Here is an 11,737-nt window from a genome sequence, read left to right as displayed (position 1 = left end):
TTTTTGCAACACCATTTTATTTTTATGGACCACATCACATTTGAAGCCACTTTGCGGTGTCTATATGATAGAAAATACCCAAACGTGACACCATTCTAAAAACTGCACCCCTAAGGTGCTCAAAACCACATTCAAGAAGTTTATTAACCCTTTAGGTGCGTCACAGGAATTTTTTGAATGTTTGAAAAAAAAAATGAACATTTAACTTCACAAAAAAAAACTTCAGGTTCAATTTTTTTTTTATTTTACCGAGGTTAACAGGACAAATGGGACTGCAAAAGTTATTGTGCAATTTGTCCTGAGTATGCTGATACCTGATATGTGGGGGGGGGGACCACTGTTTCGGCGCATGGCAGAGCTCATAAGGGAAGGAGCGCCGTTTGACTTTTTCAATGCAAAATTGGCTGGAATTCAGATCGGACGCTATGTCGCGTTTGGAGAGCCCCTGATGTACCTAAATAGTGGAAACCCCCCACAAGTGACCCCATTTTGGAAACTAGACCCCCCAAGGAACTTATCTAGATATGTGGTGAGAACTTTGAACCCACAAGGGCTTCACAGAAGTTTATAACATACAGCCGTACAATTAAAAAATCATATTTTTTTCCACAAAAATGATCTTTTCACCCTCAATTCTTATTTTTCCAAGGGTAACAGGACCCTAAAAGTTATTGTGCAATTTGTCCTGAGTACGCTGATACCCCACATGTGGGGGTAAACCACAATTTGGGCGCATGGCAGAGCTCGGAAGGGAAGCAGCGCCATTTGACGTTTTTGGCTGGAATTGAGATCGGACACCATGTCGCGTTTGGAAAGCCCCTGATGTACCAAAACAGTGGAAACCCCCCACAAATGACACCATTTTGGAAACTAGACCCCCCATGGAACTTATCTAGATGTGTGGTGAGCACTTTGAACAAACGCAGAATGAACAAAAACCAGCGTTTCATGAATTTCTTTTGGGGGTGCGTTTACACCGTTCCGCGTGAGGTAAAATTGATAAAACTGTTTATTCTTCGGGTCGGTACAGTTACAGCGATACCTCTGTCGTTTTTTATGTTTTGGCGGTTTTATGCAATGAAAACTATTTTATATAAAAAATAATTATTTTTGCATCGCTTTATTCTGCGAGCTATAACTTATTTTTTTGCTGATGACGCTGTATGGCGGCTCGTTTTTTGAGGGAGAAGATGACGTTTTCAGCGGTACCATGGATATTTATATGCGTCTTTTTGATCACGCGTTATTGCACTTTTTGTTCGGCGGTATGATGATAAATCATTTTTTGCTTCGTTTTTTAATTTTTAAGGGGTTCGCTAAAGGGGTTAACTAATGGTACATTATAGCGGAGGTCTCTTGCGGACGCGGTGATACCAAATATGTGTACTTTTGGGGGTTTTTTATTTCCAAAAATGAATTTATTTGGGAATATTTTTTTTTCTAAGTTATTTTTTTTTCTAATTTATTTAGCGGGTTTTTCTTTTCTTTTCTTTTTTTTTTTTTTTTTTAACCCCTTCACCCCCAAGGGTGGTTTGCACATTCATGACCGGGCCAATTTTTACAATTCTGACCACTGTACCTTTATGAGGTCATAACTCTGGAACGCTTGGATCCCGGTGATTCTGACATTGTTTTCTCGTGACATATTGTACTTCATGTTAGTGGTAAAATTTCATTCAAATAACTTGCGTTTATTTGTGAGAAAAACGGAAATTTGGCGAAAATTTTGAAAATTTTGCAATTTTCCAACTTTGAATTTTTATGCCCTTAAATCATAGAGATACAGCACACAAAAAACTTGATAACTAACATTTCCCACATGTTTACTTTACATCAGCACAATTTTAGAACCAAAATTTTTTTTTGTTAGGAAGTTATAAGGGTTAAAAGTTGACCAGCGATTTCTCATTTTTACAACACCATTTTATTTTTAGGACCACATCACATTTGAGGTCACTTTGAGGGGTCTATATGATAGAAAATACCCAAAAGTGACACCATTCTAAAAACTGCACCCCTTAAGGTGCTCAAAACCACATTCAAGAAGTTTATTAACCCTTTAGGTGCGTCACAGGAATTTTTTTGAATATTTAAAAAAAAAAAGTGAACATCTAACTTTTTTTTCACAAAAAAAATACTTCAGGTTCAATTTTTTTTATTTTACCAAGGGTAACAGGAGAAATTGGACTGCAAAAGTTATTGCGCAATTTGTCCTGAGTATGCTGATACCTGATATGTGGGGGGGAACGACTGTTTCGGCGCATGGCAGAGCTCAGAATGGAAGGAGCGCCGTTTGACTTTTTCAATGCAAAATTGGCTGGAATTCAGATCGGACGCCATGTCACGTTTGGAGAGTCCCTGATGTACCTAAACAGTGGAAACCCCCTACAAGTGACCCCATTTTGGAAACTAGACCCCCCAAGGAACTTATCTAGATATGTGGTGAGAACTTTGAACCCACAAGGGCTTTACAGAAGTCTATAACGTACAGCGGTACAATTAAAAAAATATTTTTTCCACAAAAATGATCTTTTCACCCCAATTTTTATTTTCCCAAGGGTAACAGGACCCTAAAAGTTATTGTGCAATTTGTCCTGAGTACGCTGATACCCCACATGTGGGGGTAAACCACTATTTGGGCGCATGGCAGAGCTCGGAAGGGAAGCAGCGCCATTTGACGTTTTTAGCTGGAATTGAGATCGGACATCATGTCACGATTGGAAAACCCCTGATGTACCAAAACAGTGGAAACCCCCCACAAATGACACCATTTTGGAAACTAGACCCCCTAAGGAACTTATGTAGATGTGTGGTGAGAACTTTGAACCCCCAAGGGCTTCACAGAAGTTTATAACATAAAGCTGTACAATTAAAAAAATCATATTTTTTCCACGAAAATGATCTTTTCACCCTCAATTCTTATTTTTCCAAGGGTAACAGGACCCTAAAAGTTATTGTGCAATTTGTCCTGAGTACGCTGATACCCCACATGGGGGGGTAAACCACTATTTGGGCGCATGGCAGAGCTCGGAAGGGAAGCAGCGCCATTTGACGTTTTTGGCTGGAATTGAGATCGGACACCATGTCGCGACTGGAAAACCCCTGATGTACCTAAACAGTGGAAACCCCCCACAAATGACCCCATTTTGAAAACTAGACCCCCTAAGGAACTTATCTAGATGTGAGGTGAGCACTTTGAACCCCCAAGGGCTTCACAGAAGTTTATAATGCCCGGGCATGAAAATTAAAAAATCGTATTTTTTCCACAAACATCAATTAGTCCCCAATTTTTTTATTTTCCCAAGGGTAACAGGAGAAATTGAACCCCAAAAGTTGTTGTCCAATTTGTCCTGAGAACGCTGACGCCCCATATGTGGGAGAAAACTACTGTATGGACACACGTCGGGGCTCGGAAGGGAAGTAGTGACATTTTGGCATGCAGACTTTGAGGGAATGTTCTGCGGGTGTCATGTTGCCTTTGGAGAGCCCCTATTGTACCTAAACAGTGGAAACCCCCCACAAATGACCCCATTTTGGAAACGAGACCCCCTAAGGAACTTATATAGATGTGTGGTAAGCACTTTGAACCCCCAAGGGCTTCACAGAAGTTTATAATGCCTGGGCATGAAAATAAAAAAATCGTATTTTTTCCACAAACATGATCAATTAGTCCCCAATTTTTTCATTTTCCCAAGGGTAACAGGAGAAATTGGACCCCAAAAGTTGTTGTCCAATTTGTCATGAGTACGCTGACACCCCATATGTGGGAGAAAACTACTGTATGGACACACGTCGGGGCTCGGAAGGGAAGCAGTGACATTTTGGAATGCAGACTTTGATGGAATGGTCTGCGGGTGTCATGTGCGTTTGGAGAGCCCCTGATGTACCTAAACTATTGAAGCTCCCCACAAGTGACCCCGTTTTCTACACTAGGCCCCCCACGGAACTTATCTAGATGTGTGGTGAGCACTTTGAACCCCCAAGGGCTTCACAGAAGTTTATAACGCTCGGGCGTGAAAATAAAAAAATCATTTTTTTCCACAAAAATGATATTTTTGCCCCCAATTTTTTATTTTCCTAAGGGTAACAGGAGAAATTGGACCCCAAAAATTTCTTTGCAATTTGACCTGAGTAGGCTGATACCCTACATGTGGGGGTAAAACACTGTTTGGGCGCATGGCAGAGCTTGGAAGGGAAGGAGCACCATTTGACTTTTTCAACTCAGAATTGGCTGGAATTGAGATCAGACGCCATGTTGCATTTGGAGAGCCCCTGATGTGCCCAAACAGTGGAAACCCCCAATTCTAACTCCAACCCGAACCCCAACACACCCCTAACCCTAATCTCAGCCCTAACCCTAATGGAAAAATGGAAATAAATACATTTTCTTTTAATTTTATTATTTTTCCCTAACTAAGGGGGTGATAACGGGGGGTTTGATTTACTATTTATGGCGATTTTTATGTTTGGCGGCTGTCACACGCTAAAAGATGCTTTTTATTGTAAAAATAGTTTTTGCATCACCACATATTGAGAGCTCTAATTTTTCCGTATTTTGACCCACCGAGTCATGTGAGGTCTTATTTTTTGCGGGACGAGTTGACGTTTTTATTGGTACCATTTTCGGGCACGTGACATTTTTTGATCGCTTTTTATTCCGATTTTTGGGACGCAGAATGAACAAAAAAGTGTTTCATGAATTTCTTTTGGGGGGTGCGTTTACACCGTTCCGCGTGCGATCAAATTGATAAAGCGGTTTTATTCTTCGGGTCAGTACGGTTACAGCGATACCTCATTTAGGTCTTTTTTTATGTTGGCGCTTTTATGCAATGAAAACTATTATATAAAAAATAATTATTTTTGCATCGCTTTATTCTGCGAGCTATAACTTTTTTATTTTTTTGCGGATGATGCTGTGTGGCGGCTCGTTTTTTGCGAGACAAGATGACGTTTTCAGCGGTACCATGGATATTTATATGCGTCTTTTTGATCGCGCGTTATTACACTTTTTGTTTGGCGGTATGATAAATCATTATTTTTTGCTTCGTTTTTTATTTTTTAAGGGGTTCGCTAAAGGGGTTAACTAATGGGACAGTTTTACAGTGCGGGTCGTTACGGACGCGGCGATACCTAATATGTGTACTTTTATTGGTTTTTTTTATTTCTAAAAAATGGATTTATTTGGGGGAATATTTTTTTTTTTTCTAATTTATTTGGCGATTTTTTTTAAAATTTATTTTAACACTTTTTTTATTTTTTTTTTTACTTTATTAAATAGTCCCAAGTGGGACATCACTGTCCTGTGACAGATCGCTGATCTGTCACATCACAGATCACTGTGACAGATCAGCGATCTGTCACAGGCACTGCAGAAGGCTTCCTCATGCCTGCGCTTTGCAGGCACTGAGGAAGCAAGCTTCCTGCAGGCCCCCGTCGCCATCTTGGATTCGGGGGCCTGCAGGAAAGGAGCCACCGGCAGCAGCGCTGCACATTGCGCTGCCGTGGGGGGCTCAGGGAAGCAAGGAGGGAGCCCCCTCCCTGCCGATGCTTCCCTATAACCCCCGGTACACCGCGATCATGTTTGATCGCGGTGTGCAAGGGGTTAACGTGTCGGGGCGGTCCGTGACCGCCCCTGACACATTGTGCCGGGTGTCAGCTGTGATAATCAGCTGACACCCGGCCGCGATCAGCGGCGCTCACCACGTGGGCGCCGCTGATCGCGGTAGACATACTATCCCGTCCATGGGCATAGGGGCCCGGGTCCCATGGATGGGATAGTACGTCTCATGTCAGGAAGGGGTTAATTATTTTTACTTTTTTTTTTTTAACTTTATTAGGTTGTCCCAGGGGGGACATCACTGTCCTGTGACAGATCGCTGATCTGTCACATCACAGATCACTGTGACAGATCAGCGATCTGTCACAGGCATAGATGCAGACTTCCTCATGCCTGCACTTTGCAGGCACTGAGGAAGTCAGCTCCCTACAGGCCCCCATCGCCATCTTGGATCCGGGGACCTGTAGGGAAGGAGACCCCTGCAGCAGTGCTGCACATTGCGCTGCTGTGGGGGACTCGGGGAAGCACGGAGTGAGCCCCCTCCCTGCCGATGCTTCCCTTTAACCCCCGGTACACCGCAATCGTGTTTGATCACAGTGTGCAAGGGGTTAACGTGTCGGGGGCGGTCCGTGATCGCCCCTGACACATTGTGCAGGGTGTCAGCTGTGATAATCAGCTGACACCTGGCCGCGATCAGCGGCACTCACCACGTGGGCGCCGCTGATCGCATTAGACGTAATATTCTGTCCATGAGACATACAGATAAAAATATATATATATATATATATAAAAATATATATATATATATATATATATATATATATATATATATATATATATATATATATATATATTTTTATTTTATTTTTTTCATGGAGTTCTACATAGCATAATAGCCGCTAAATCAATTGCCGGCTTCTGTAAAATCATTACAAGACCTGACATGAAATGACACATGGTTTACATACAGTAATCCATTTCATGTCATATAGTTTTTTATACGTCTTTGACTAATAATTAGGGTATGTGTATAAAATTTTGGACAAGTAGGTGTTAAATTAACAGGTAAATTCGTTGAAAAAAATTGTGTGGGCTCCCGCGGTAATTTCTCTGTCAGAGAGGGAAAGCCAGTGAGTGAGGTCAGATATTAATAGCATAGAGAGGGACCTTTGTTTTTGCTTCCCCCCCCCTGCCTAAAAAAAAAAACAGCCCCCAGCCACCCCATAAGCGGCACATCTATAAGATGTGCCTTTACTGGCACTTAGCCTCTCTATTATCATTGCCTTTGGAGGTGACAAATGGGTTAATAATAATGGATTAATGTCACCTTGCTATTGAAAGGTGACATTAAGCCGGGTTAATAATTGAAAGGTGTCAATAAGACATCTCTCCATTATTAACCCTTGAATAGTAAAGGGTTAAAAAAAACACATCAATTAAAAATTATTTTAATGAAATAATTACACAAAGTTTTTGACCACATTCATTATGCTGCTAATCCAAAAAAGACAAAATGAAAAAAACCCACCTTGTCGATGGTGGGATGGCTTTTATATGATGTTTGATCAAATACAGTATTACTAAGAACTCTGTATGATTTAAATGCACTTTTGCTTTTTACTTATTTAATTATAGCAGGGTTTTTTTCATTTTGTCTTTTGTAGGTTTTGTATGCTTTTAAAATAAAAAAAACAACAGTATCCATACCTATCCACCGTTGAGTCAGGTCCACCACTGCAATCCATCACAAGGGGTTAACTAGTTTACAACGGGAACGGTGCTAATGCTACTGGCCTCACTGTAAACCACGGCAGAATGAATTAAATCATGTCTGCGCAGGCGCCCCGGCTGAACGGAGATGAACTAATAAGCGTGGGAAAGTTTCTGAACTTTTTCCCATGCTCTGGAGTTCACCTCCGGTCAGCCAGGGACTCTGCGCAGCCTCCCTGACTACCGCTGACGTCACTGAGAGAACAAAATTAAACAGTGGTCGGAGAACTCCACCTCAACAACAGACACTGAAGAGACAGTTTCCTCCTTTAAATAAAACCTATCTATTCTGGACCTACAGTTACCTCTATGATAGGTGAACCCCTCGTGGCCTGGGGTGTGCCTTATGTGGACATCCACCAGGCGAGCATCACTAGCTATACTATTAATGGCGACGCTATCATAAGTCAGCTTGTCTCTGGAACACTTCCGGTCCCACTTAGAATGGGGGCCATAGATGTTAATGAGCTGGAGTTCTTGTCCCTTTATGAGGACATCTAAGATCAGGCACATCCCCATTTCTAACTCAATAACCCGTCGGCATTCCACCAGTGCGGTAAAAAGGACGGCCACTCCACTATAAGGCTCGGCCGCAAGAGACCAATAGGAGGGCCCAATACTCCACTCCCTCTTAGCTTTAAACACTACTGCCATGTTTGGCAGGTTGGTCTCTTGCAAAAAGAAAATGTCAGCTTCAACACGGCTTAGAAAATCAAAGGCCGCAAATCTAGCTGTATTTGACTTCGTGCTGCGACATTAATGGACTCAGATTCAGAAATGCTTCGGGTACATTTGCATTTTATACAGTCTTGCTTTTAATATATTTAGGAGGCCGTAATGGCACAGCGAATATAAAAAAGATAGAGTATGACTGCCCCATATGAGAATGCCTTGGCATGGCAGGGTGGCTCAAAGAATTAATCAATTGTTTGCTAAATGTCTCATTTTAAAGTACAGTTAGAAACTAATATGTGCTTGTGCACTTTATGTGTTGCGTGCTGACCATGGGCAGCGCTGGCTTCTTGGCTTTCTTGTTTGTATAGGTTTGTAGCTGACCCCCACTTTTTGCCGTGCGCGCTTGGATATACACGCCATTCTATCTGTCTTTATTGTGATTTATCTAGGCTTTTGTACACACATACAGCAGCCCTACCCTCCCCCAGGCTCTATTTGATTATGCACCTGTGTCTGGGCCTGTTTCACCCTTCATCTATGGTTGCTGGTTTGGCAGTGTGGAGGTCAGATCTGAAATGTCCATGTCCGGACCTGGTCGGCCTTTATTTGCGCTTGCCCTTCTGGCGCCACGGGAGTGATTCAGAAATTCTTCGGGTACGTTTGCATTTTATACAGTCTTGCTTTTAATACATTTAGGAGGCCGTAATGGCACAGCGAATATAAAAACGTAGAGTAGGACTGCCCCATATGAGAATGTCTTGGCGTGGCGGGGTGGCTCAAAGAATTGATCAATTGTTTGCTAAATGTCTCATTTTAAAGTACAGTTAGAAACTAATATGTGCACGTGCACTTTGTGTTGCGTGCTGACCATGGGCAGCGCTGGCTTCTTGGCTTTTTTGTGGACATTAATGGATGCCAGCATCAACGGAGTGGGTACCACCATCATTGGTGATTGAATTAGATAGCTTTCTTCTTCCCACTCCCCTTATCCTCTGCCTCAGAGGAGGAATCCTCCCTTTGTAATGACACAGAGATATCCATTCCCACAAGCTTTTTCTTTTTATCGTTCTTGTCTCTAGACTCTGGGCCAGTCCCTCCCTCCAAGGACCTTACATTTCCAGAAAAAGAAGACTCAGCACCCCCTGTAACCCCCGCCAAAGTCGGGACCTCACCCTCAGCTTCCTCCTCAGAGGAAGAGATGTTCTCAAGGGCTTGGAACCGGTTAGAAAGACCAACCAGAGAGGAGTCAGTTTTTCCTTTCTTAGATACCTTGGTCAGAGCGGGAGAAGATGTTTTAACTCCCTTCTTTCTCTTTCTTTTTGGTGCTGAGCTTACGCTTGTCCTCTAGCCACTGCCTATTTTCCTCATCCATACTTTCATAATGGGAGGATTCGGAGGCAGTGGCACTTTCCTCCCTGTGGATTCTCCTGACCTCCTCATCCAACTCATCATCCCTCGGGGCCTTAGCAGCAAGACTGGCATCCAGGACAGGGGCCACTTCAGTAGCCCAGGGCTCACCAAGTTCCCTCTCCTGTCTGCGCCTGTCTAGACGCCTCAGCTGGGCAGGCATCTTTTTATTGCTTTTCCTCCTTGGCTCTTCAGCTCCCTCACCCCTGCAAGTCCCTTCCCCAGCAGAATCAGCCTCACGGCTTTCTCCCACAGGGGTCACAAATGCATTAGTGACGGAGCGAGGACAACGGCTGAATGGGTGACCTAAGTCACCACACAGGTGACACCTAATCTCCGCACAAGATGCAGCAAGATGGCCGACATCCCCACACAATGCACATTTTTGCACAGTGCAGTTTGCACTGAAGTGTGTGGGGTCGCCGCACCTGTGACAGAGCTTCGGTTGCCCCTGGTACAAGACCTGGATGTGATCCCTACCCAGGAAGGCAGATGATGGAATGTGGGCAACCGTACCACATGAACGCTTAAGTTTTACCATAAATGTCCAGGCCCCTGACCAAATACCAAACTCGTCATGGTTATTCGACATCTCCACCACCTCTCCATGTCGGCCAAGCCACGTCATGATGTCATAACAAGAAAGTGACTCGTTACAAGTCATCACAGTCACTTTCTTGACTTGGTTTTGGCGAGACACCGCCTGAATGGCAAAGTCTCGCCAGCCAGGCTAATTTTTTGCCAACTCATAATTCGACCAGAAGAGCTCGAGCCCATCTTGGCTGAACAAAGCTGACATCAAACTCAGGCATGGAATAGGGATGTATCAAGGCGTAGATGTCAATTGCCTTGAAGTCCATTCTCAGCAGGAGCTCCACAACCTTAGACCTTGGAGGACACACATCACTGCCCCTCCACCAAAGACGGACCACATTCCTACGCACACTACCCGGCCCGGCTTTTGGGAGGGACCACATTGTATCCCCACCGTTTTGTTCTCGGAAGGCCCCGAGGTCATGCCTCTATCCAGAAGGATAGATCAACCTCTCGACCCTCTACCACTAGTGATCTTTCCCCCTTCTTTAGAGCCTCCAGTAGACGCCACTGCAACATGCCATCCCCAGAGCTCGGAGACGAGGAGGACGCCTTCTTTCCCCCAGAGGTGACAGCGGCATAACTACTAACAACGGGTGCTGCCACCACCGTGGGGGGGGGCAACCAGACCAGTGACCACATCAACAGTACCATTTTTACCCACATCCATAACCCTCTCGCCCTCCATCAAACCATCAACCACACCGCGAGAGAGAGAATTTTCCTCATTCATACCCCTCACCACATTTACTCCTGCTGGACCAGTGACAACAGCGGGTGACATTTTGACCTCCGCATCATCAGGCACAAGGGGCTCAATCTACTCCACAGAACTGGAGGCGACCTCACCCTTGGTCTTACGTGTGCCCTCCGCATCATCAGCTGGTAATTTCCGCTGTTTAACAATTGACATCAAAAGCCGCTCTTTTACTGCTGTGAGGCGCCGCTGATCCTTTAGACCAGTATCTTGTTGACCAGCGGCGCCAACACACAATAGGACTTTGGGAGGATCGGAACGCCAAGCCCTGACAATCCCCTCACACTGCTGCCACTTCTCAACTAAGTGATCAGCGGCAACAGTATTCAGGGGCACCGAGGCTACCGAAGCTGCCCCCGACACTGGGCCGCTCCCCCCTCCCACTGAGGAGCATATCACAGCATCGTGGCCTGACCGTTCACCCGCCGCCAGGCTGCCCTCACTGTCCAGCCTCTCGGCTGATGCACCTCCTGCTACGTCCATGCTACTACAAGCAGAGACAGAGCTCTGCGCCTCACTAGCGTGCGCTGTACTCTTCCCGCGCCTTTGCACTGGTTCCACAGCAGAACCCGGGCTGGGCAACGGGGCTAATACAGTGAGCTGACCCTACAGCCGACTCGGGGTATAGGGAGAGGAGCATATACATAGCTTACCATTTCCTGTAGCTTTGGCTTGGTCTTCTTTGCCTTAGTCTTCTGGCGCCCAGGTGTCTCCTCTGGTAAATCGTCACCAAAATGGAAATTCTGAAGGCACACTGGGGACTCCAGGAGCTTTATCTCCATATTAGCGCCCCTCCCTGGCCGCTGTTATCATTGTCCTCCCCAGAGCCAGCAGAACAGCGACCAGATGTCAATGTCGCCTGTCCAGCAGGGAGCTCGCTGCACGTGGCCTGCATGTGACTTTGCAGGCTGCCAGGTGGGGCTTTTTGCTGGTCATCATCAATATCATCAACATCCACATGGCTTTCAGGGTGCAGC

Source organism: Dendrobates tinctorius, unplaced genomic scaffold (genome assembly GCF_039654945.1).
Source record: "Dendrobates tinctorius isolate UK_male_01 unplaced genomic scaffold, ASM3965494v1 ptg000120l, whole genome shotgun sequence".
In the NCBI taxonomy this organism is placed as follows: domain Eukaryota; kingdom Metazoa; phylum Chordata; class Amphibia; order Anura; family Dendrobatidae; genus Dendrobates; species Dendrobates tinctorius.
The sequence above is the reverse complement of the archived record's forward strand: the minus strand, read 5'-3'. Positions refer to the sequence as shown.